Source organism: Schistocerca serialis, chromosome 1 (assembly GCF_023864345.2).
Source record: "Schistocerca serialis cubense isolate TAMUIC-IGC-003099 chromosome 1, iqSchSeri2.2, whole genome shotgun sequence".
NCBI lineage: Eukaryota > Metazoa > Arthropoda > Insecta > Orthoptera > Acrididae > Schistocerca > Schistocerca serialis.
This window is the reverse complement of record NC_064638.1, coordinates 791858984-791886080: the sequence shown is the minus strand read 5'-3', so window position 1 is coordinate 791886080 and position 27097 is coordinate 791858984.

The following is a 27097-nucleotide window of genomic DNA, read 5'->3' as shown; positions in this document are numbered from 1 at the left end:
TCAGCGTTGTGAAAAATGTGTACGTCTGCAGGGCGGTTACGTCGAGAAGTAACGCCAGTTTCATCGATTTCGGGTGAGTAGTTAATTAGAAAAAGAAATCGGACGCCTTAGAACTTGAATGCACCTCGAAGAACGAGGGAAAGCGACCCTCTGTACGCCTCCGTGGCCTAATTTCTCGTATCATACCTTCGTTGTCCTTACGCGCAACGTATGTTGGCGGCAGTAGAAACAGTCGGCTGTCAGCTTCAAATATCGGTTCTCTAAACTTTCTTAATACTGTTTCTCGAAAACAACGCCGCCTTCCCTCCAGGGATTCCCATTTCAGTTTCCGAAGATTCTCCGTAACATTTACGTATTGTTCGAACCTGCTAGTAACAAAGCTAGCAGCCCGCCTCTGAATTGCTTCGATGTCTTCCTTCAATCCGGACTGTACGAGTCCCAAACACTCGAGCAGAACTCAAGAATTAGTCGCACCAGTATCCTATATACGGTCTCCTTTACAGGTGAACCACTCTCTCCTAAAAGTCTCCTGTAAACCAAAGTCGGCCATTTGCGTTTCCTTCCACACTTTTCGCATGCTCGTTCCACCTCATATCGCTTTGCAACGTTACGCCCAGATATTTAAACGAGCTGACTGTGTCAAGCTGGCCGGCCAGGGTGGCCCAGAGGTTCTAGGCGCTACAGTCTGGACCGCGCGACCGCTACGGTCGCAGGTTCGAATCCTGCCTCGGGCATGGATGTGTGTGATGTCCTTAGGTTAGTTAGGTTTAAGTAGTTCTAAGTTCTAGGGGTCTGATGACCTTAGAATTTAAGTCCCGTAGTGCTGAGAGCCATTTTTTGTGTCAAGCTGGACACTATTAATATTGTATCCGAACATTACAGGTTTGTTTTTCCCACTTGTCCGCATGAACTTAACATTTTTCGACATTTAGGGCTAACTGTCATCCATCACCCCAACTGGAAATTTTGTCTAAGTCGTATCGTCTCACAGCCACTCAACTTGCCCTACACGGTATCATCAGCAAACAACTACAGATTGCTGCCCACCCTGTCCGCCAAATCCTTTAAGTATACAAAGGACAAGGATAGTCCTATCACACTTACCTAGGGCACTCCTGACGAAACCCTTATCCCTGATGAACTCTCGGCATCGAGGAAAATTTACTGGGTTCTATTACTTAAGAAGTCTTCGAGTCACTCACATGGAGAGACGTCTACAGACGTTAAAGTAACCTCTGGCGTGCCACAGGGGAGTGTTATGGGACCATTGCTTTTCACAATATATATAAATGACTTAGTAGATAGTGTCGGAAGTTCCATGCGGCTTTTCGCGGATGATGCTGTAGTATACAGAGAAGTTGCTGCATTAGAAAATTGTAGCGAAATACAGGAAGATCTGCAGCGGATAGGCACTTGGTGCAGGGAGTGGCAACTGACCCTTAACATAGACAAATGTAATGTATTGCGAATACATAGAAAGAAGGATCCTTTATTGTATGATTATATGATAGCGGAACAAACACTGGTAGCAGTTACTTCTGTAAAATATCTGGGAGTATGCGTACGGAACGATTTGAAGTGGAATGATCATATAAAATTAATTGTTGGTAAGGCGGGTACTAGGTTGAGATTCATTGGGAGAGTGCTTAGAAAATGTAGTCCATCAACAAAGGAGGTGGCTTACAAAACACTCGTTCGACCTATACTTGAGTATTGCTCATCAGTGTGGGATCCGTACCAGGTCGGGTTGACGGAGGAGATAGAAAAGATCCAAAGAAGAGCGGCGCGTTTCGTCACCGGGTTATTTGGTAACCGTGATAGCGTTACGGAGATGTTTAATAAACTCAAGTGGCAGACTCTGCAAGAGAGGCGCTCTGCATCGCGGTGTAGCTTGCTGTCCAGGTTTCGAGAGGGTGCGTTTCTGGATGAGGTATCGAATATATTGCTTCCCCCTACTTATGCCTCCCGAGGAGATCACGAATGTAAAATTAGAGAGATTAGAGCGCGCACGGAGGCTTTCAGACAGTCGTTCTTCCCGCGAACCATACGCGACTGGAACAGGAAAGGGAGGTAATGACAGTGGCACGTAAAGTGCCCTCCGCCACACACCGTTGGGTGGCTTGCGGAGTATCAATGTAGATGTAGATGTAGATGTAGATATCTGTGAGCTTATTCCGTAAGCTCGTATTTTCGTTAACAGCCTGCAATGGGGCACCGTGTCGAATACATTCCTGAAATCTGGAAATATGGAATCTGCCCATTGCCCTTCTTCCATAGTTCTCAGTATCATGTGAGAAAAGAGCAAGCTAAGTTTCGCTGCAGCGATGTTTTATAAAGCCATTTATTCTTGCACATATGCTTCTCAGTGTCAAGAAAGTTTGTTAAATTCGAAAAGTGAATGTCTTCAATGATTCTGCAGCAAGCAGAAGTTAGGGATATTTATATGTAATTTTGTCGGGTCCGTTCTTTTACCTTACTTATGTATTGGAGTCACCTGCACTTTTTTCCAGTAGCTTGGCACTTTGTGCTGGGCGAAAAATTCACGATGAATGCAAGCCAGGTAAGGGGCAAATGCCGTAGAGCACTCTTTGTAAAATCGAACTGGGATTCCATCCGGACCTGGTGATTTACTTGTTTTCAAATGTCTTAGTCGTTTCTCTACGCCAAGTGTGTTTATTTCTATGCCGTCCATACGGGAATCTACCTGACGGTCATATGACGGTATGTTTGTACGGTTGTCCTGTGAGAATGATTTCTTAAACGTGAAATTTAAAACTTCGGCTTTCAGTTTGCTAACTTCAGCTGCCACAACAGACTGGTCAACAGGGTACCGAATGGAAGCCTTAGACCCGCTTAGCGATTTTACATACGACCAGAATTTTCTCGGGATCTTTGCCAAATCTTCTGAAATGGTGTACGGTTGCAATTGTAATATGCTTCGCGCATAGATCTTTTCGCGGACGCGCGAATCTCTACTAACCCTCGCTTGCGTCATTTGTGCGTCCCTACTGATCAGAGAGTGCAACAGCCTCGGCATTCCCAGCATCTTTCCAATTACGTTATGGAACCATAGTGGGTCTTTTCCATCCTTTATCCACTTATTAGGCGTGTAAGTCTCGAGATTACGATTTGAATCTGCATAAACTTTGCCCCTAATTCTTTCCGCATCCCTCTTTCTGGAACTAAGTGATGTCCATTCACTGTCTGAGATGTTAATAACTGCTAATCTGCTCTATCTGGCAGAATCATTCTCCCTGCCTTCTTGAATGATTTATTAACTTTTGTAATCATAGTTACTATAGTGACATCATGATCGCTTATCTCCGTTTCTCTACTGACATTGTCGATAAGATTCGGCCTATTTGTAGTTACAAGGTCTAAGATATTTTCATTGCTTGTGGGTTGCCGAGCTAGTTGCTCAAAACAATTTTCAGAAAACGTGTTCGAAAGTATTTTCCATGGCTGTCTGTCTGTACCCCCCCGCAATGAATCCACAGACATCTCAGTCTATACTCGGCAGGTTGAAGTAGCCTCCAATTAGTATTGCACGATTCGGGTATTTACGAGCTATTGACCGTAGACTTTCTATCAATGTATCTAGAACTGCCACAGCAGAATCGGGTGGCCGGTATAAACATCTAGCAATTAACTTGATTTCACCTACACCTGTTACACTTGACCACATGACTTCACTGTCATATTCAACTTTGACGTCAATGGAGACAATATTTTTGTCAATTGCAATTAACACGCCCCCTCCAATGGCCTCTAATCTGTGTTCACCACCTCCCCCAGCCGTCTGAATGAACTGGATCGCCTCAGTACCATTGAGACAGGCGTCGTTGGTGCCAACGTGAGCCATAACTTGCAGACGACTGCACGCTGCACGCTCGATAGCCACCACATCTCGGACGAGGGTCGTCGGCAGAGTGCACATCGGCTTTGTTTATAGCCCTGAACGCAAACTGCCTAAGGGGTTCCATAATGCGCATAACACTGGAGCACTTAAGTGACTGGCAGAGGGTTCTTCGAATCACCTTCAGACTATTTCTCTACCGGTCCAGTCCCTAACAGCGCTTGGGAAAACGAGCATTTTAGTATTTCCGTAGGATCTCTGATTCCTCTTATTTTATCACAATGATAATTTCTTCCTATGTAGGATGGTGACAAAAAACTATATTTACATTCAGAGAGGAAAGTTGGCGATCGAGATTTCGTGTAAAGACGTCGCCGCAACGCAAAACGCCTTTCTTTTAACGACTGCCATCCCAACTCGCTCATCATATCCCTCCAACTTTCACATATATTTTGCGGTAATACAAACCAAGCTGTCCTTTTCTGGACTTTTTCGATATCCTTCGTCGATCCTATTTGATGCGGATCCCACACCGCACAGCAGTACTCTAGCACAAAGCGAACAAGCGTACTGTACACAGTCTCTTTAGTGGACCTGTTGTGTCTTCTGTTTTGCCAATAAAACGCAATCTTTGGTTTGTCTTCCCCACACCACCATCTATGTGATGGTTCCAATTTAAGTTGGTCGTAATTGTAATTTCTAGGTATTTAGTTGAACTGACAGTCTTTAAATTTGTGTGATTTATCGTGTAACCGGAAAATAACGGATTTCTTTTCGCACTCATGTGGATGACAACCATACTTTTCCTTATTCAGAGACAACTTATACCTCTCGGACCATACAGACATCGTGTCTAAGTCATTCTGCAATTGGTTTCGATCTTCTGATGACTTTACTAGACGGTAAATGACAGCATCATCTGCAAAATCTAAGAGAGATGCTCAGACTATCTCCTAAATCGTTTATATAAATAAGTAACAGCGGAGAGCCTATAACAACGCCGGGCTTCACTTCTGCTTTACGCGATTATTGCCCGTCGATTACTACGTTCTGTAACCTTTCTGACGTGACATTATGAATCCAGTCGCGCAACGGAAGCGATAATTCGCGCGAGTAAAGAGCTAATACGACATTTTCTGACTCCTTGTTAAGTGTCAAGAGACCTACGTCTTCAAGACAATTCATAATGTTCGAACACAGTACATCTTCCATAATGCTACAGCAGATCAATGTCGGTCATGAAACTTCCTGGAAGATTAAAACTGTGTGCCGGACCGAGACTCAAACTCAGGACCTTTGCCTCTCGCGGGCAAGTGCTCTAGTTTGGAAGGTAGGAGACGAGGTACTGGCAGATGTAAAGCTGTGAGGAGGGGGCGTGAGTCGGGGTCGGGTAGCTCAGTTGGTAGAGCACTTGCCCGCGAAGGCAAAGGTCCCGAGTTCTGCAATCAGCTGATTGCTCCTAATTCTTGTTTGAGTATTTGTGTGACCTGTGCGGATCATTCGTCGAGTGAGCGGTTGTATATGATTACTAAATATAGGACTATTGTATCCTTGCGAAGGAACCTAATACGTATGCCATCTGCCCCGGAAGACTTGTTTTTATTAGGTGCTTTAAGCTACTTTGCTACAAAGAAGATTTCTACTTCTCAGTTACTCATATTGGCAGTTGTTCTCGATAATTCTGGAATACTGGCTTCGTCTTCTTTTGAAAGAAATTCGGCAAACTGTGTTAGATAGCTCCACTTTAGTGGCGCTGCCATAAGTAATATTACCATTGTTATCACGCAATGAAGATATTGATTGTGTCTCGCTGCTGATGTACTTTTACGAATAGGATCCATTTAGATTTCCTGTCAGATTTTGTGACAGAGTATCGTTGTGGAAACTATTAAAAGCATCTGACATTGAAGTCTGTGCTAAGTTTCGAGCTTCAGCAAAGCATTGCCAGTCTTGGAGATTTTGCGTTGTTTATAATTTTGGCAATCCTTTTTCGTCGCTTTTGTAACAGTGTTCTGTCTTTTTGAGTGTACCATGGAGCATCAATACCATCTATTATTAATTTATTCGGCATAAATGTCTCAATTCCCCCAGAGATTAGTTTTTTTAATTCAAACCACTTCTGGTTTTCACGTATAGTTAGTTGGGAAGGAGCGGATACTAGCTCTTCGGAAAGTTACGTGAATTCTTATCCGCTTTTTATAAATAGATACATCTTGCATTTACTTTTGGTGGACTTGGATGTTGTGATGGTCAGTCTCGCAACAACGACCTTATGCTCACTAATCTCTGTATCCATCAAGATGCTATTTGATCAGGAGTATTTCTTGTGAAGAGGTCAAGTACGTTTTTGAGACCATTTGCACTTTGATTGGGTTTCTGAACTAATTGCTCAAAATAATTTTAGGAGAAAGCATTTAGTACAATTTCTGATGATGTTTTGTACCTACCACCGGCTTTGGACATGTATTTTCGCCAACATTTCGAGGGTAGATTGAAGTTACCACCAATTATAACTGTATGAGTCGGTCAAAGTTTCTATGAACTGTTCTGCAACTGTATCATCTGAGTCGGGGGGGGGGGGGGGGCACTGGGTATAGGCAACCAGTTATTAATTTATTCCAATTGACAAGTATAAGCTCTGGCTCTGCTAACTCACAGGAAGTATCTACGTCAGTTTCGTTACGAGATAAACTACTTCTAATAGCAATCAATACGCCGCCACCAGTTGTATCTAATCTATACTTTCTTAACACCATTGGATCCTAGGTAAAAATTTAGGCTGAACGTACAGGGTGACAATTATTGAACTCTATGAAGTATAATCATCATAACTTCTGAACGGCTTGCGTTAGGCTGTTCAAACTGCGCGGTTGGCCGCGGGGCATGATGGGAAGTAGTACAGTTTGGTTTAGCGACGAAGCCCACTTTCATTTGGATGGGTAAGAAAACATGGCGCATTTGGGGTACTGAGAGAATCCGCATTTCACGGTCGACAATTCTCTTCACCTTCAAAGGGTGATTGTGTGGTGTGCAGTGTCCAGTCACGGAATAATCTGTGCGACATTCCTTGATGGCATGGTGCATCGAACGGTACGTGAAGATTTTGGAAGATGATTTCATCCCCGTTATTGCTGCAGTCATGAACTGTGCAGCTGATCCCGGCGGAGGTTCGAGTCCTCCCTCGGGCATGGGTGTGCGTTTTTGTCCTTGGGATAATTTAGGTTATGTAGTGTGTAAGCTTAGGGACTGATGACCTTAGTAGTTAAGTCCCATAAGATATCAAACACATTTGAACTTTTTTTTTCATCCCCGTTTTCCAATGTGACCCTGATTTCGACAAAATGTGGTTCATGCTAGACGGACCTCGTCCTGTATCACCGGAGGCATCTTTCGATATCTATTTCGATTTGAGTCCTAGTGCTTTCTGTTACTGCTTGAAGCTCTGGTACTCTCTCAACGCAACTACGACAATTTACAATACTGATTATTGCTATGTCTACCTTTTTCTTGTGGTCGTCCTGCACACTTTGAGACTGAAACCCTTTCAGCACATTTCAGAGGCCCCCAACCTAAGAAACCGCCCCGTCCATCCCACACAGCCCCTGCTACACTTGTAGCCGCTTTTTGCTTATAGTGGAGACTTATTCTATTGAGCAGAGCCCGAAACCCCATCACTTTATGGCGGTAGTTCAGAAATCTTCAACTTACGTGGTCGCAGAAACGTCTGAGCCTCTGATTCAGACTCTCCACTCGGCTCTTTACAAATGTCCAGAATCGATCCCGTCGACTATGCTACATATGGTGAACTCTGTTTTCATGAAACAAGTAAGACTGGCCGTCCTTACCACTTCAGTTATCCACCTGAATGCAGACAGAATCTTTCTGATCCAAAATGACGCACATCTTTAACACCGACATGAGGCACCCCCTGCAGTTGGCTTCACCCTGTGCTCTCCATGACATCTGTAAGCACTCGTTCTACATCTGGAATGACTCCTCCCAGTGTGACCGCAGAGTGCACACTGGATTTCATCCCCTCCTTAGCACCCATATCCTAAGGGTCTCCATTACGTGCTTGGTAATGGGGCTCCCAATTACCAGAAATCCCACCATATGTGAATGTACAGATCTTGTTAGCCAAGAGTCTTTCTTTGGACCGATATTCCTAGTTACAATTCCGAAGCCCTCTAGCAGCAGAGCGCTGAAAATACGTGCACATGAAGAATAAAGATGTAGAATGTTAATAACCTTGATTTTATTTTAAAAACTTTAACAGTTTTAAAATACGAAATTCAGAGGCGTGACTTTTCAGCACATTCTCGCATTTCTAACACAAATAAACAAACATCATCTGTATCACTTCTTTTATTACCGACTACCGGTTTCAGTTTCCATGTTATTAACGTTTTCCTTCGCTTGATTAGGCACTTCTTTCTCAATTGACACTATGTCAAGGGGACCATCATTTCTATTGCTATAGTAAATAAACAATCACCCTCTGAATCCAGACGGTATTTGTTTATTTTTTATTTCTTAAAGGCAGATACCAGCTACAGTTCTGAAGACGTAACCAGTTGTTTATTGGCATGTTTTCAAGTCACTGGTACAATTGTTCAATTTCGTCTTATGTATTCGCGTTCATTTTTTAATTTCAGTGTATATTATTTTTGTAGTTCACACGTTCCACTTCAGACAGAAATATCGACACCAAATTCCAAGATACGCGAAAATAACTAACTAGCTCTCCGTCTCAGCTATTACTCTGTTACATGATGTCATACGTTTCATGAAAGAATAAAGATGTTAGTAAGTTGATTTATTTTTAAAAAAATCTGTTATACAGAGCTGCAAATATCAGGCTCTGAAGCTGAGGTCTCACACAAGTTTTTGAGACATGACTAGACCGAGTGGTAGCTTTTTTGATTTCTGTTCATTGCAGAATTTATATACACGGAATTTATCGCAGCCTTATCTGCCCAGTTTATTTGTTTCTTATTAATTTTTTTTCTTAAAGGTATCGTTACAGGAGTTGCAGAATGGGCTTCTCTGTCTGCATTTATATTCATAAACTATAAAAATATACAAACGATATTGTGATTGTCAATCATTCCCAAAATGGAAAATAAAAACAAAACAACACAAGAACAAAATTTGCTAACATTAATAATTTTCCTGCTGTCAACCATGAACATTTATTTTCAGTTTTCATCATAAGATCACTATCGCCAGCACACTCGCTACTGCCACCATCACCTCGTACTAGAGTTTTATTTGTTCATTACATTCAAAAACGAGAAATTGTATGAAATACTTTAATAATAAATAAGAAAAATATTAAAAACTAGTACATCAACAAATACTAAAATACGACGATGACTGTGACAAATAAAGACCAAAAAAAAAAAACAATTATGTCAGACTACTACAAAAATGCTTCTCTTCTGTTATGTATTTGACCTACTATAAGTAATAATGTTTCTACTACTTACTCAAATTTTACGTGTGCAAATGAATAAATTATAATGAGTAACATGTTTCCACTGCCCTGTCTTAAATTGTATCTACATTTTGTTACTTATAATTCGTCTTGATTGCAAATTTTTTTTATTCATATGACCTGTTTCGGTTCATCCAGAACCATCTTCAGATCTGATAGTTCAGTTACAGGAGTAACCCGTCCAAATCCAGCAACTTTCACATGCTGCGTCACATCTTTCTTGCAATCAAGACGGATTATAAGTAACATTATATAATCACTGATTGCTGCTATCCCATCAGACATTATGCCTGTTTTTTGCAAAGTATCTACATTTGTTGTATATCACGCAGTGTGGAAATGTAGCCCTGTTGATAGGCGGGAACGCTATGCTTGGAGGCCCGGTTGAGGATATTCGTAGTATGTTAGCTACTGGCACATAGTTACACCCTCTCCCCCCCCCCCCCTCCGCCACTTCTCCAACCTCTCTCCCTCTTTCTCGTCTTTTAATTTCCGTAACCATCTTTAATAATACTAACATATTAAAGAAAAGGTCAATTTAGTATTATCATAGAAATAAATATGTCTTTAAGTACAAATACTATGGTTACTTGGCCTGGAGACATAATATTTTTGAAATGATACAACAAAATCTCGTAGTGTAATCTGCTATTATTGAGTCAAACTTTGCCGAAAAAGGCGGCTATATCTAGATTTGCACGGACTGCGTGTAATGCTCTTCCAACAGAGCTTACTCAATGAGTGATTAACTGCTAGTGACCATATGGACGTGTACGTGTCATCATACGACAGACACGTGGGAGATTGCTGTGCTCTGGGTACACAGATAACACCAACGACCTCATAATGCCTGTCCACACACCACCCTTTGATTTCCTCACCCGTCCCAGTACGCAGTAGTAAAACTCCAGCTAAAACACTAGGCCTGTCACCCTAAATATAGTCTCCGACGATGTTCTCGAACTATTACAGATAATTTTGAGTGTTTCTGTGATAAATATTACAACCGTTTCTCAGTCCTCAGTCACTTTCATTATCAAGCAGTTTCACAGACTAAGCGTAATGCAGGACTCGTATCTCGGAAGAGCTGTGTTCAGTTGTTTCCTTAATTTTGTGGTACTTGAGAGGAATGCGATATTATCCAATGATTACTCCGTATATACCAGCCTCATTATCGACAGGACATTGAACACTCATCGTCCTCCATTTTATGAGCTTGCACACGCCTCCTCAGTATACAGTTCGGAGATAGATGATAATAATAATCTTAGAAGGTGTAAAACGCCACGGCAAATAATATGTAGGCCTCAGATGATCCAGCACGCTGAGGTATCGTACAAAAGAGCAAACAGAGGTCTCACTCAATAATGTCCACACGCGTCAACGGTACGTTCATAATTGTTCCGTACTGATGAACAGGCAATGATGCAAAAACTGTTTCGGTCGCTGCGTAATGTTTCTTGTTGAGCCGAATCAACTTTACGAACTTTAGAAATATAAATAATGAGAATCTCAATAAATAATAAAAATCCATGAATGACCCGCTACGTCGCTTATTAGCGCAAATTCGTAGTTTCAGTGAAGTTTTTGTGATATAAATTTCAGGTTCTGTGACAGTTCTGTTCCCATTATCGACGAAGTGTTCCTTGAAACTTTTCTTGAAAATTTCAATAATTACATTACATCTCGTCCACTGCAGCCAGTTTCCAAATGTACCAGGGTAAAAAGTCTAGACAAACTTAGTGAGTTTTTGAAATTAGTCTACGTTTATACATCGCGCTGACCATGAATGTTAGGCAGCAATCTTACCGTCTTACTGATCTGTTCGAAATAGCACTACTAAACGAGCTGTCTGTTGGAAAGTTCGTGTGGACTCTCCGACGACTTTATGAAATGTTATTCAAGTATTGTTATAAACACATGGTAACTGTTTGTAACAGTGGCATGTATGTGTATTTTTATAAATTTACTTAGGATTCTCAAAGTCAAATGGAATATTAAAGAAAGTTGCAAATGCGCGCCCGATCAGGATGCAAACCAGGTTATCCAGAAAAGTTGTGTATCTTCTATAGCATAAATGACAACGAGTTACAGCAGAACTAGAGATTTCTGCAGTGGCTCATTCTTTATTTGCAGCTGCCGATGCTACTGAACGTTTTCCGACTTTTATTCCCCAGCCAAAAAAAGTTCGTCTTTACAATATTGCACAGCAGCCGTCTTATAGTGGAAGCTAATCCAGTCACATAATTAGTTTCTAGCATCTCTTCATCGAGTGAGAGGAAGACCATACAAATCCCATGTATCTGAGCGTACCAGATTAACGTCACTGTTGACTTCACGCCGTACAGACTTTACATTGACGGCGACGGTAATGTTTGCTGCTATACACGTGGTGCAGAAGAAAAGTACAGAGGAAAGTGCAAAGGAAAGTCGGTTTCAATAGATTCGTTTGTGAAAATTCCTCAGAACAAAATCTCAACGTATTTCAGTAGCCTTCCGTCACTCACTTCATTCATTTTCCGTCAGTGTCCATTCTCATCGGGTGGATGTCGCAATAATCTCAGCCCAGCTTCTTAAATAGATGTTTATGATGGAAATTTGTTCACCAATCTCCTAAAGATAAAACATACACCACACGAAAGAAGGTAAATTCACGGCATGTAACAGATATGGCGATGATATCGATGAAATTTAGTCCCCTCACACCCCAACCCCCACTTTCTACTGCGCAACAAGACAACTCAAACCTCAATATGATATACGGAACAGGAAGATAGTATTACTGTCCCGTCATCAAATAGGTCGTTAGTGATGAACCAAATGCTCGTATTGACAGAAGAAATCATGCCGTGCTCTTTAAAAAGAACTATCCAGGCATTCGTCTTATGAGGAAATCACGGAAAACCTCTGTGTGTGTGTGTGTGTGTGTGTGTGTGTGTGTGTGTGTGTGTGTTTCGCGCAAACTGATAAATTGAATTACTACATCGTCATAAAATTCTTTGTTCTGACCGCTTTATCGGCAACGGAAATTCATAGAGATTTAGAGAAGGTATTTAAGGAATCTTTTTGAATAGATAAAAAATTTGTGGCTAATTTCAAATGCCCCTGTACTTATCCTGAAAATTATTTATAAGAAAAACGCCACAAATTGAAACTTCTTATGATAACATCAAGAAAGATGGTATTGGATAATTGACGATTAAAAGTGTCTGAAATAATTGTAGCAAAGGGGTATCAGAATAAACTAAAGAGTATGTTTTACTTTAGATATTGAACTAATATTGAGAAACTTTATGCAAGAAAGGTTAGGTATTTCTTGAATAATGCTAAAATGTAAATGCAAAAAGGAACTTCTCATCAGTATTTGCTCAGTTTTGAGAAGTATGCAACTGACTTTGCGTAAGGATTATTTCTCTAAAATGAAACATTGGATTGCTACTTTGAAAAAAAAAAAAAAAAAAGCAGGCTAAGCGGTTGATGGAAATTTGTTAACATTTACCATGGAAGGTGGTGTTTATTTCACATGTTTGAAAGGTAATAGTGAGTGTTTTCTATTCGGCCCTACGTAAAAGTCATACTACTTTTTCGTCGCTTTGCAGAGGGTTAAACAGTGTCGAATGCAGAGTAAACATTATGAAGCAACTATATGAAAGATAGTGGGAATACGATTAACTATAAAAGAAAAAGAACAGAGGAAGTCGTCTTTCCTTAGAACAGTGCACCTGCGTACACCCATGCTTTGGTAACAAAACTGAAGGATTTGAAGTAGGACTTAAGCTCGCATTTAATGGAAATGTATACTGGAAAACGCTTTTTAGTACAATGAAGACTTTACGGCAGCTGTGGAAGGATAGTTGACATACCATCCAGCATAAGCTTATCAAACTTTTTCAAAAAACAATAAAAAAGCCTTGCACTGCCAGACGTAAGATGTTTCCTGTTGCCAAAGTAATGAAATAAGAATTTAGTGATACATTTTAAATTATATGATGTACAGATTAAGTTATGCACTTGTTGCCCTGTTATATTGTAGTTTTTTATTGATGTTCTGTGTAATTGACATAGGTCTCAGTGTGTACAGTCTCACTCTTTAATCTTTCTTTATGGTTATTTCAAACAGCATTATACGCGATTGAATTTTCACTCTGCAGCGGAGCATGCAGTGATATGAAACTTCCTGGCAGATTAAAACTGTGTGCCGGACCGTGAACTCGTGACCATTGCCTTTTCCGGACAAGTGTCCTACCATCTGAGCTACCCAAGCATGACTGAGACACTTCCCCACAGTTTTACTTCCGCCAGTGCCTCGTCTCCCACCCTCCAGACGTTACGAAAGCTCTTCTGCGAACCCTTTAACAATATCATATACTTTGTGGAGGCCGTATCGTTCGACTGGAAAGAATGTTAGTCCAAACAGGCAGCCGTACCTGAGCTGTCATTATGTCAGAAGTGACAGGAGCAGCTTTAAGATCGTAGCCATCGGTTACATTAACTGAACTTTCTAGCGAGTACCGAGGACACATGCTTATGACTGCCCTTGTAAGTAGTTGCATTTGCAGCAACAGCGCCATTTCGTCAATATTATTTAAACCACAAAGTTCTGATATTCGAGCAAAGAGTTTAGCTGGATAGTAACATGTTAGCGCCTTCAGTGATGCCTTAGTGTCAGCTGACTGTATACCTCAGGAAACCCAACATTACAGAGCTTGAACAAGAAAGAGGAGACAGAATCACTCAGTTTGCTCGAGTCGTATGATGTCGTAAGATTTACAGCTGACCGTGAGCCATGTGACCAACAAGAAGCGTCTTTTACAGATCTTCCTAAGATAATTTAGGCTATGTCCGACCTGATTCTAGACATTTGTGTTTAGTGATAGGTTTTCAGCTAGTGCAACTCGAAGTGTACTTAATTTACCTACGATAAGATTTCCTTTTTTCTGGGTGTATTCTGAAAGTCTGAACTTGTGCCTCCTGTTAAATGTTTGAATATAGGACTACTTTGGTATATGGACATGTTATCAAAACATCAGGTACTGTAGTTCCATGAGCGGTAGAAATTTGAAAATATGCTTCTTCATATTTTCCGTGTCACAAAGGGAAACTATGTAAACGGATCTATTATTATCATTTTAGCTTTTTGTTTCTTTATGCTAATTCTACAGAAAATTCTCCGAGCTGTTTGGTGAGAATTTGACTCTTATATAATTCACCTTCATGTTACTTTCAACAGCGCTCACGGGGTATGCTGGTATTGAATGACGAAAGAGTAATCCTACATGGAACAGGAGGCATCCTAGCGGAAACTGTACATAAAAAAGGACAAGAGGTATGCTACTTGCAGGCAAAATGGCTTTCTGAAAAACAACAAAAAACACTATTTACTATTCAACGAAAACAAATGCACTCAGTGATAATAATGTGCTTGGGAATTTATAATGCACTTCAAATGTTTGGATGTGATAAAAGATACGAAAAAGACAAAGAAAGAACAATCACTATCTGCTAAAGAGCATTCGACCGACCTGAATAGCGTTCCGTCTGATCTGTATGCAACCCGCACAACGTAATTTTTCTGTGGGTTCTGTGCTCTCTTTCCAGTACAGTCGTTTCACTATACAAAATGGTTATTAGAAGAGACCACTAGAGAACACTGCTCTGTATGGCTATTAATCCAGATGGAAATTAATACCACGATAATACAAATGTTTGGAAATATGTTATTAGAGATGACACAGTCTTTAACACCTGTAAACTCAAATTTATTATAATACATGATATTTCAAAAATCAGATTTCAACTTGAAATTACATAGCGAAAATTCCTCTAGGCAACAAGGACTGGAACTCCTATAGAGCAACTATAGTCCGTGTTAGCTGACCACGAAAGATTTTAAGTATGGTTTCATTCAGAAATAAAAAAGTGTGCGCATGTTTAAAATTGTGTATAGCATTCTGTTGGGCAGGGATTCAAACGAAGCACCTGATCGATAGTCAGCTAAGCACAATCAAATTTTAGATACCGGATTTATATTACTAGTACCGGTATGATTGAAACTAAATGACGACACGAAAAAAGATTTGCCTTGTCGGGATTCGAACGCGGCACCTATCGCCATTGTTTTCTAGACACGAGTAGACCTTAAATATGGTTTATTTCATCATTAGAGAGATGGCCTTGGGCAAGTACAGAAAGGGCAACAGCCTCAACGGGTGCGGGGCAAAGTCAGGACATGCGGGGACCAAGCAGCAATCGGTATTGTAATTGTCAACTGTCCAAGCTGCGTTGGTAAAGTACCAGAACTTCAAGCGCTGATAGAAAGCACCAAAGCTGAAATCGTTATAGGTACAGAAAGCTGGCTTAAGCCAGAGATAAATTCTGCCGAAATTTCTACAAAGGTACAGACGGTGTTTAGAAAGGATAGATTGCATGCAACTGGTGGTGGAGTGTTCGTCGCTGTTAGTAGTAGTTTATCCTGTAGTGAAGTAGAAGTGGATAGTTCCTGTGAATTATTATGGGTGGAGGTTACACTCGACAACCGAACTAGGTTAATAATTGGCTCCTTTTACCGACCTCCCGACTCAGCAGCATTAGTGGCAGAATAACTGAGAGAAAATTTGGAATACATTTCACATAAATTTTCTCAGCATGTTATAGTCTTAGGTGGAGATTTCAATTTACCAGATATAGACTGGGACACTCAGATGTTTAGGACGGGTGGTAGGGACAGAGCATCGAGTGACATTATACTGAGTGCACTATCCGAAAATTACCTCGAGCAATTAAACAGAGAACCGACTCGTGGAGATAACGTCTTGGACCTACTGATAACAAACAGACCCGAACTTTTCGACTCTGTATGTACAGAACAGGGAATCAGTGATCATAAGGCCGTTGCAGCATCCCTGAATATGGAAGTTAGTAGGAATATAAAAGAAGGGAGGAAGGTTTATCTGTTTAGCAAGAGTAATAGAAGGCAGATTTCAGACTACCTAACAGATCAAAACGAAAATTTCTGTTCCGACACTGACAATGTTGAGTGTTTATGGAAACAGTTCAAGGCAATCGTAAAATGCGTTTTAGACAGGTACGTGTCGAGTAAAACTGTGAGGGACGGGAAAAACCCACCGTGGTACAACAACAAAGTTAGGAAACTACTGCGAAAGCAAAGAGAGCTCCACTCCAAGTTTAAACGCAGCCAAAACCTCTCAGACAAACAGAAGCTAAACGATGTCAAAACTAGCGTAAGGAGGGCTATGCGTGAAGCGTTCAGTGAATTCGAAAGTAAAATTCTATGTACCGACTTGACAGAAAATCCTAGGAAGTTCTGGTCTTACGTTAAATCAGTAAGTGGCTCGAAACAGCATATCCAGACACTGCGGGATGATGATGGCATTGAAACAGAGGATGACACGCGTAAAGCTGAAATACTAAACACCTTTTTCCAAAGCTGTTTCACAGAGGAAGACCGCACTGCAGTTCCTTCTCTAAATCCTCGCACAAACGAAAAAATGGCTGACATCGAAATAAGTGTCCAAGGAATAGAAAAGCAACTGGAATCACTCAATAGAGGAAGGTCCACTGGACCTGACGGGATACCAATTCGATTCTACACAGAGTACGCGAAAGAACTTGCCCCCCTTCTAACAGCTGTGTACCGCAAGTCTCTAGAGGAACGGAGGGTTCCAAATGATTGGAAAAGAGCACAGGTAGTCCCAGTCTTCAAGAAGGGTCGTCGAGCAGATGCGCAAAACTATAGACCTATATCTCTGACGTCGATCTGTTGTAGAATTTTAGAACATGTTTTTTGCTCGAGTATCATGTCGTTTTTGGAAACCCAGAATCTACTATGTAGGAATCAACATGGATTCCGGAAACAGCGATCGTGTGAGACCCAACTCGCTTTATTTGTTCATGAGACCCAGAAAATATTAGATACAGGCTCCCAGGTAGATGCTATTTTTCTTGACTTCCGGAAGGCGTTCGATACAGTTCCGCACTGTCGCCTGATAAACAAAGTAAGAGCCTACGGAATATCAGACCAGCTGTGTGGCTGGATTGAAGAGTTTTTAGCAAACAGAACACAGCATGTTGTTATCAATGGAGAGACGTCTACAGACGTTAAAGTAACCTCTGGCGTGCCACAGGGGAGTGTTATGGGACCATTGCTTTTCACAATATATATAAATGACCTAGTAGATAGTGTCGGAAGTTCCATGCGGCTTTTCGCGAATGATGCTGTAGTATACAGAGAAGTTGCAGCATTAGAAAATTGTAGCGAAATGCAGGAAGATCTGCAGCGGATAGGCACTTGGTGCAGGGAGTGGCAACTGACCCTTAATATAGACAAATGTAATGTATTGCGAATACATAGAAAGAAGGATCCTTTATTGTGTGATTAGATGATAGCGGAACAAACACTGGTACCAGTTACTTCTGTAAAATATCTGGGAGTATGCGTGCGGAACGATTTGAAGTGGAATGATCATTTTAAATTAATTGTTGGTAAGGCGGGTACCAGGTTGAGATTCATTGGGAGAGTCCTTAGAAAATGTAGTCCATCAACAAAGGAGGTGGCTTACAAAACACTCGTTCGACCTATACTTGAGTATTGCTCATCAGTGTGGGATCCGTACCAGATCGGTCTGACGGAGGAGATAGAGAAGATCCAAAGAAGAGCGGCGCGTTTCGTCACAGGGTTATTTGGTAACCGTGATAGCGTTACGGAGATGTTTAACAAACTCAAGTGGCAGACTCTGCAAGAGAGGCGCTCTGCATCGCGGTGTAGCTTGCTCGCCAGGTTTCGAGAGGGTGCGTTTCTGGATGAGGTATCGAATATATTGCTTCCCCCTACTTATACCTCCCGAGGAGATCACGAATGTAAAATTACGTAGAGAGATTAGAGCGCGCACGGAGGCTTTCAGACAGTCGTCCTTCCCGCGAACCATACGCGACTGGAACAGGAAAGGGAGGTAATGACAGTGGCACGTAAAGTGCCCTCCGCCACACACCGTTGGGTGGTCTGTGGAGTATAAATGTAGATGTAGATGTAGATCTAAACAGGAAATAGGGAACAAAAGTTCTGTGCTCTCTTTGAATCAAAGACAGTTTGGTGTGTTGAAATGATTCAAGCTTCATAATCTATGGTCTGGGTTCGATTCAGACTTCATGGAGCTGTTTGTAACAAGCTTGAATAGACGCTCTCCACTTATGGTAAAGCCAATTGAAGACATGCGCAGAAAAGTGGACTAACACGCAGTATTTAGAAATGGAGAAAAATGGGCTTGTGTAAATGTGTCTGGAAAAATATATCAAATTAATTTATTCTTACTTTTTTAACGGAAACCCAGTTATTGTTTCGGATTGGCCATATCCTCTATATTGGAACGTAACACTAAAAATTATAATTAATAAAGCACAGCAATAATATGTGAATATTTGTTTTGTACATTACCAAACATCCACAGCTACAAAATACCATTAACTGTAGTAAAAAGTCCTGTAAAAGGGAAAACTGGTGATAAAACATCACATATGGCTGAAGTAGATCGAGCCAGTGGCCACTATCATAGTCTGATGCCGCAAAAATGGCATCCCTTGATGAAAGCAATGACCATAACAGAATTATAAGATTTTGACAATTCTGAGTCCGTTTTCAGATTTTAGTAGTCAGTACTAGCCTGTTTAATATGGAAGTTCAGTTTTTCTTCTTGTTCTTTCTTTCTCTGACCATTTTTTCCACATGAAATTTGCGTCTTACGGTGATAACGAACTTGACAGCTACCACTACGTGGTTTTGCAAAGCCAATATTGAAAAACTGATAAAGTATTTTTACAATACGTACCAACGCTGAGATGTACCTTGTTCCTGTCTTTGCACTTATCTTAATAAAGACTGTACACTTGCTAATGTTTTGATCTGTGCACAGATACCTTATGTTGGGATTCTTTTTCCTAGAATAGTGACTTGACTGCGTAGCAGACCTATCTACTCGTACATTAGCCCATGCAAATTCCTGGTCCTCCTCGCTGAGTTTATTTGGGCGACTGTTGCGCCTCCCCCGCTTATCCATCTCAGATAGAAAATTCAGCATTTAATGTCATGATACACATAAATCTATCGTTGTGAATACACGTCCAGCGTTTAGTTGCCTATTGAAATACAGAAAGTAACTTCAGGAGCTTTGGATGTTTTCATTTGCTGAATCACATGGGACACGCGTCCAATGCTTGTACTGAAGATTGCTAGACAAGCTTTCTTACAAATCTGAAAGTCTATTTCATCTACAGTAACCTTATAGACGTTGACTATCTGCCGCTTATTCCTCCCTAGATCATCAGTATACCTCCGCTTGACAGGATTTATATTCACACATCCAAATATGTAAGAATTTTGAAGATCATTGTTACTTAGATTTCGAAAATCACGAAACCACTTCTCACGCGTGCCTGCAGGTAAAATATTGAATCACTTTCTCACTTAGGCTCAATCTGAACCTTGTGGTTATGCCTTTTTCACTACACACTCGTAATTACTGTACCCTTTACCACTGTTCACTTCTTCTTCTCAACATCTTTGCACTCAGACACATAATATTTCACCACATCGTTTCAAAGTGAAACTATCACTCCTAGCTACTACTGAAAAATTTCTACAGGTAAAGTCTTTTCGTGCGTAAACAATAACCATGATATGTGGCGTTTCGGCTCCCAGTTAGTGAGTAACTTTATCATGTCATTTCAAGTTCAATCCTGCGCACATCTCGGCGCTGGTGGAATAAACCGATATTTAACGTCTATTCGTGTCCAGAAAACAACGGCCATAGATGCCGCATTCAAATCCCGGTAAGGGAAAACTTTTTCCTCTCGTCATTTCAGTTTGAGTTATCTCTCTACCGGTGGAAAAATTCGACATATAAAATTTGATTGTGTTTATTTAAGACTGTTATGTGCATGGTTCTAATCGACCGCTAAAAACAAAAATGTACATTTCATTTCAAGCATAAATATGGGCAACTTTGTTATTTATGAATGAAACCATATTTCAGATCTTTCGCGATTTATTTACATTAGCGTTGTATTAATTTGCATCGCGACCGATAGCCCTGCAGAGCAGTATTCTGCAGTAGTCTGTGTAGTAATCATTTTGTGTAGTCATTTTGTGTAGTCTAATGATTGTACCGAAAAGAGGTTAAGGGACCTACAAAATAGTTATGTTATGTGGGTTGCATACACATCAGTGGGGACACAATTCAGGTCGTACACATGCTTTTAACCACTATGGTACAAGCTGTGGATGAATGAAGGCTGCCAGATGGTAGCAAATCAAAATACATGCACGCTGAATAAGCAAGGGAAGGGTTGGCTCGTGAAATTGGAAAGAGGTGAAAATATAATCCTACATGGCAGATGAAGTTGATTTCTATTGTACACTCGAGTGCGTCTTTCTTTGTCTTACACATTTTAAATTTTAAAAGTTGCAGCTGATACAGTGAGGTCTGTGCGTTACTGTTACAGCGTCACGCCTTACAAAACTGTCCGATGTTCAAAGCGAACAACTTTCCAACCATTTTTGTGTCCTCTTCTCACGCTCGTTTTGAGTAGCGCAATTCAACATACTATCTGTATTTTTTTCGGACAGTATTAAAACGGATTATAGCTGAGGATCCGACAAAGTAACTATAGTCGTTTACATTATTAGAGCAGAGTACCACTACACGTCCGGAAACTTGCTAGTTTATTAAATCAACAAATACCTCTCATATGGGCAACTGATTGCAGTTTGAGTTTGATTTTGCATAATACTCGTATATTGCAATACTAGGTCAAAACATTTCGTCATAAGATAATAGGAAATGAGAGTTTACAGTATATGCTACCGACCGATGTATTTTGCCACTTCCAAAGAGCTAAGCTAGACGAAATAGCTGAAATGAAATATTTTATAAATTCTTCATGACATTTCTCTTTGTGATCGATTATTATGCATAGAATTATTCATAAAAACCTCCATTTAACTTCAACTACTGTTAACTGTTACTGGGATCTGTAGGATCTTGCTATTTCGCTTGTTCTAGATGCAAAGTAAGAGTTTTTGTAAGAGATTTAATCAGGCTGATTCCCTGAACAAAGCGGATGTGTTATCTTCAAATCTTTTTTTCAGTTTACTTGATGTGGCTGATCGGGGCTTAATTTGTTCACATCTTCAAGAATAGTTAAATGAGTTGATTTTGAAAAAAACTTTTCGGTATATTTCTGTAAACCGTTTACAAAAGTCACAAACAGTAGCAAACATTATAGGATACTATATTAAGTGATTCTCCACCTTCAGTACAAATTTATACCTGCTAATCCGAATATCTGTGTTCTGTAATAAAGTTCTCAGCGACGTAGAATGTGCACTACTGGTACCGTAATATTTAGAAAAAAATGTGTTACTTTGAGAAAGACTATGGCGAAAATACAGAAAATACTGAAAGGCACATTTTAGGGTTACTTCTGTAAATATCTATAACACTGTACCTGGAAAGCAGTTTCCATGAACGATAATTGACAGAGATATCAATAAGATGTTCTTGGAAATGAACCTCTAAATTAGACTATATGATTTTCCCTTTGACAAAATAATTGTGAGGAATACGGCCTTTCCCATTACTTATGTGGTCTTGAAATTTAGAAGACTGAATGCATGAGTGCAAGTTCATTCGTGCTCAGAGTGTACTAACGTGATACTAACGTGACCTACGTTTCGTAATTTCACTACTCGTTTGTTCAGTTGCGTGAGCACGCAAGTGTCAGTAATTACTTTTTCGCATACGATACGATCTGGAAGCAGAAGGTTTCTTCACACGCAATCAGAACTTCTCAGAGGTATGCTACATTTCGAGATGTCACCGACATGAAAATGATTATTGCATTATTGTTAATACCAGATGCTTTTATTTATTAATTTTTGTTACAATTCTGTTACATTTAACAGCAAAGAACACCTCTTTCGAAATTTATTCGCCGACATAAGGTAAGTTAATCGATTAAGCTCATTTCAGGTGATTGTTTCTCACAACATAACTACATAATATTTACAAAAAAATATAGTGTGAGATTATAAATTTCACAGAAAATCAGACTATAACATAATTCCAGTTTTCTTAAGGGAATTTGGCTTAACACTTAAAAAATTCTTAAATTTTTATCAACTCTGATGGAATATTGTCATGTTTTCCCTATTTGTATAATTTATGTCAGTAATTGCAGTGTGTTTTCTGGAAAGGGATTGTATTAATTTCTGTGGCTCTCGAGAGACAATTCATTGACGGAAATGCACATGATATTGTGTATTCGAGCGTTTAAATAATCAATATCTCAACTATACAGCTACTAAAATTCAACGGTACCGATGTAGAATAAAAACATTAACTGTGGTCTGAAAATGTGAAGAATGTATATTTTATTAAAATTAAAGAGCATATTACTTACTCGTCTGACATACGAGGCTCTTTCACTCACAGAGCTTCTTTTTATTTGTTCGTCTGTTTTGAGATTTCATTGTGTTTCGTAGATGACACTGAGATCATTTCCAGATCTACAATTATACTATGAATTTTATACACATTCTTTTGCACATCTGAAAAGTTGATGATCTTACTTATCCGAGTTCAAGTTGCTACCTACATTCGGCGTTCATTGAGATTATACTTAACATGAACAATGATTCTGAACGAGATAAAATGACGCTGCAGTGTCCTTCTTCAGCACGGTAGTGTACAAGTGTGTACAGAAACAACTAAGTGAAAAATCCGTGCAATGCGCACGTTTATTTATATACCAAAGCCGACTTCGAAATTTTCTTCGTCTGAGACCGCGTGTAGAAGATTCGTATCCCCATCTGAACTTTTAGATTCGCGTATTTTACTATTCGCGTCGCTTCTGCATAATCTTTCACTGACTGTACGGTGATACACTGTGAAGTTTGAAACATTCGATAGTGCCGCGATAAACTCCTGCTGTTATCGTCGATTGTAGACTGAAAATTGTGCTCTTTTAAAAATTTTGAGACCAGTAGGTCTATCATTGTTCAAAACAGTCATTCTCTAATTTCATTGTATAATTAGTTGACAAATATATTATGCTGGAGAATTTTCGGACGCTTACGAAACTACATATTCGTAAGGTACCGGATCGAGCATTTTGCACACGTCATTTATTTTGTAGGAAATCAGCAGAAGCTACATTTGCATAATCTGCGAGTAATTTGTAGTAAATCCGCGTTTGTGGTTTGATTACAGTAGCAGATATTCTAACTAATACATTGTGTTACATCTACTTTTCCCATAAAGAGAAGTAGCCCTTTATATTATCTACATTTATCGTTAATTAACTCTGCTTGCGAGTTTGCTTACAGCTATAGTTAACCTCAGTAGCTGCTAGGAAACTAATAATTTTTACCACAGTTTTTTGTGCCACCTTAATAGAAATCTCGTTTGGTGTATTTTCTTCAATTGTTATAGGGAAGGAGTAACTTTTCAGCTCAACAGATTAAAAGATAATCAGCGAGTTTAATTTAAAGTTATTTGCTCACTGCCATGTAAAACACGGCATCAGCCAAATGCAGCCACACTGCGAATGCTTTTCTCGAAGACACGATGAGCTGTTAAACGTTCGAAAGCAGCTGGAAATCGTCCTATTTTCAAACGATTGGAAGCTGCTGCGAATCGATGTGTTGGAAGAGCTTCCGACAGTCGTGTATCTGTGATACCGGTACCAGAGGTACCTCAAGTTCTGTCCTCTCCTGTGTATCCTGTATTTTCTGCAGAAAGTACAAAAAGTATCATTACTAGTCCACTAGACTGCGAGTGGTGTGTCAGTGGTGGATATAGGCGTCCTGTGCACGGTGGGCGGGGGCCAGGGTGGACTCAAAGTGTTGTACAGATCCCCCTAACCAATAAGCTGAGGTGCTTTCACTGATACTGAAACTGAGGCAGTGGGATTCACTTCACCTGTTTTGAGGAAACCTGTTTTTTTCGATGTCAAGAGGAAGCAAAGGAAAAAGCACAGGGTCTCTTAATCGTCGGCAGTCCAAACGTACGGCGAATGATGGAACCCTTAGGGAAATGACAGCAAGGGACAGGATAGATCATCACGTCTACTCAATGTGGATGCCTGGGGGCCTTATTCAGCAAGAGTTTATTCCAGCAGCCATTGAGGGAACAGGCTGCAACCAGGTGCAGATTGTGGCGCACGTTGGAACAAACGATGTCTATCGTCTGAGATCGTACTTGGGTAATTCCAGCGACTGGCAGAGAAGGTGGAGAAGACCAGCCATGTGCATGCAGGTTCAACGAAGCCCGAAATTTGCAGCATTGTCTCCAGAACTGACCGTGGCCTCTCTGTTCTGAGCCGAGTGGAATGATTGAACCAGAGACTTTGAAGTTTTTGTGACAAGTTAGGCTGCAACTTCCTGGGATTGGGCCTTAGGATTGAGTACTGTACTGTCCCCCTAAAAGCCGGCCGCGGTGGCCGTGCGGTTCTAGGCGCTCCAGTCCGGAGCCGCGCTGCTGCTGCGGTCGCAGGTTCGAATCCTGCCTCGGGCATGGGTGTGTGTGTTGTCCTTAGGTTAGTTAGGTTTAACTAGTTCTAAGTTCTAGGGGACTGATGACCACAGCAGTTGAGTCCCATAGTGCTCAGAGCCATTTGAACCATTTGTCCCCCTAAAAGGTCAGGTGTACAATACACATCAGAAAGGGCTACTCAGATTGTGTATGGGGTGCACACAAGAGTTTTTTTTACTCAGATGAATCTCTATCAAATCCAGATAACTATAGCTTAGGGACACCCAAAAGTGTCAGTGTAAGATCTAAACTGGTATCAGGGACCATGACGTGGTTGTGCCAACAATGATTACCAAAGTACAAAGACGTTCTAAAACGACCAGAAAGATATATATTTTTAGAAAACTAGATAAAAAAATCAGTAGCGTCAGTCCTCAATGAGAAACCTGAATCTTTCAGCACAGGTCAGGAGCATGTAGACGAAATCTGGCTCGAGTTTAAAAGAATAGTTGACCACGCACTGGATAGACATGTATCCAATAGATACATGGGAGGGACTATCCTCGGTATACAGTCACTATAAAGAAACTTTTAAGGGAACAGAGACAAATGCATACTATATATAAAACGAAGTGTAAGGCTAATGATAGAGAGATGCTGAATGAAACGCGTCTGGCTGTCAAGAGAGTGATGCGTGATGCCTTCAGTGATACCGTGGCAGAATACTGTGAAATGATTTTCAGAAAATCCAAAGAAATTCTGGCAGTGTGAAGAGACTGTTAGTGACACCAAAGTTAGTGTCCAGTCTCTAGCGAATGAGACAGGAATTGAAACTGAAAAAAGCTGAAATGCTTAACTCCATTTTCAAATGTTCCTTTACAAAGGAAAAACCAGGAGGATTGCCCCAGTTTAACTCTAGCATCACTGAAAAGATGAATGAAACACGTACCAGTGTCAGTGGTACTGAGAAACAGTTGAAGTCGTTAAAATTGAAGAAAGCTCCAGGGCCCCATGGAATCCTTATCAAATTCTAGACTGAATTTCCTGCTGAGTAAGCCCCTCATCTAACTACAATATGTCGTACATACTTCGAACAAAAAGCAATACCCTGTTCTTGGTAAAAAGCACAGGTCACACCCGGCTGCAAGAAGAGTACTTGAACTACCGTCCACATCGTTGACACTGATTTGATGCAGAGTATTAGAACATATTCTGAAATCAAACATAATGAGGTATCTTGACAAAATGACATCCTCAGTACCAAACAGCGTGGTTACCGAAAAAATCGACCATGTGAAGCCCAAATCGCACTTTTCCCACATGACATACTGATCAACCAGTCAGGTAGATGCAGTGTTTCTTGATCTCCGACAAGTATTTGACTCTGTACCACACCTATGCTTATTGTCCGAAGTACGATCATATGGAGTATCAAGTGAAGTTCGTGACCGGATTGAGGACTTTCTGGTAGAGAGGACGCAGCGTGTTATCTTGGATGGAGAGTCATCGTCAGAAGTAGCAGTAACTTTAGGAGTGCACCAGGGAAGTGTGTTGGGGGCCTTCCATTCATGTTGTATATCAATGACCCTGAGGACAGTATTGACAATATCCTCAGGATTTCTGCAGATGATGCACTCGATGATGAAGTACTGTCTGAAAGAAGCTGTATAAATATTGTCAGTCTTGATAAAATTTCAAAGTGGTGCGAAGATTGGCAGCTTACTTTAAATGTTCAGAAATGTAGAACTTTGCACTTAAGAAAACAAGAAAAACGTAATACTATAATTTCAATGAGTCACTGTTAGAATCGGGCAACTCATGCATACACATGGGTGTAACACGTTTTAGCGATATGAAATGGAATAATCACATAGTCTCAGTTGCGAGTAAAGTAATTGGTAGACTCCGGTTTATTGATAGAATACTGGGGAAGTGCAGTCAGTTTACAAAAGACATTGCTCACAAATCACTCATGCGACCTGTTCTGGAATATTGCTCAAGTGTGTAGGACCCATACCAAGTAGGACTAGCCGGGGCTACTGAAATTATACAGAGAAGGGCAGCACGAATGGTCAAAGGTTTGTTTGATCCGTGGGAAGCTGTCACAGATATACTGAAGGAATTGAACCGTAAGACATGAAGATAGGCTTGAACTAACCCCAAGAAGTGTATTAACGGAGTTTCAAGATGCGTCTTTAA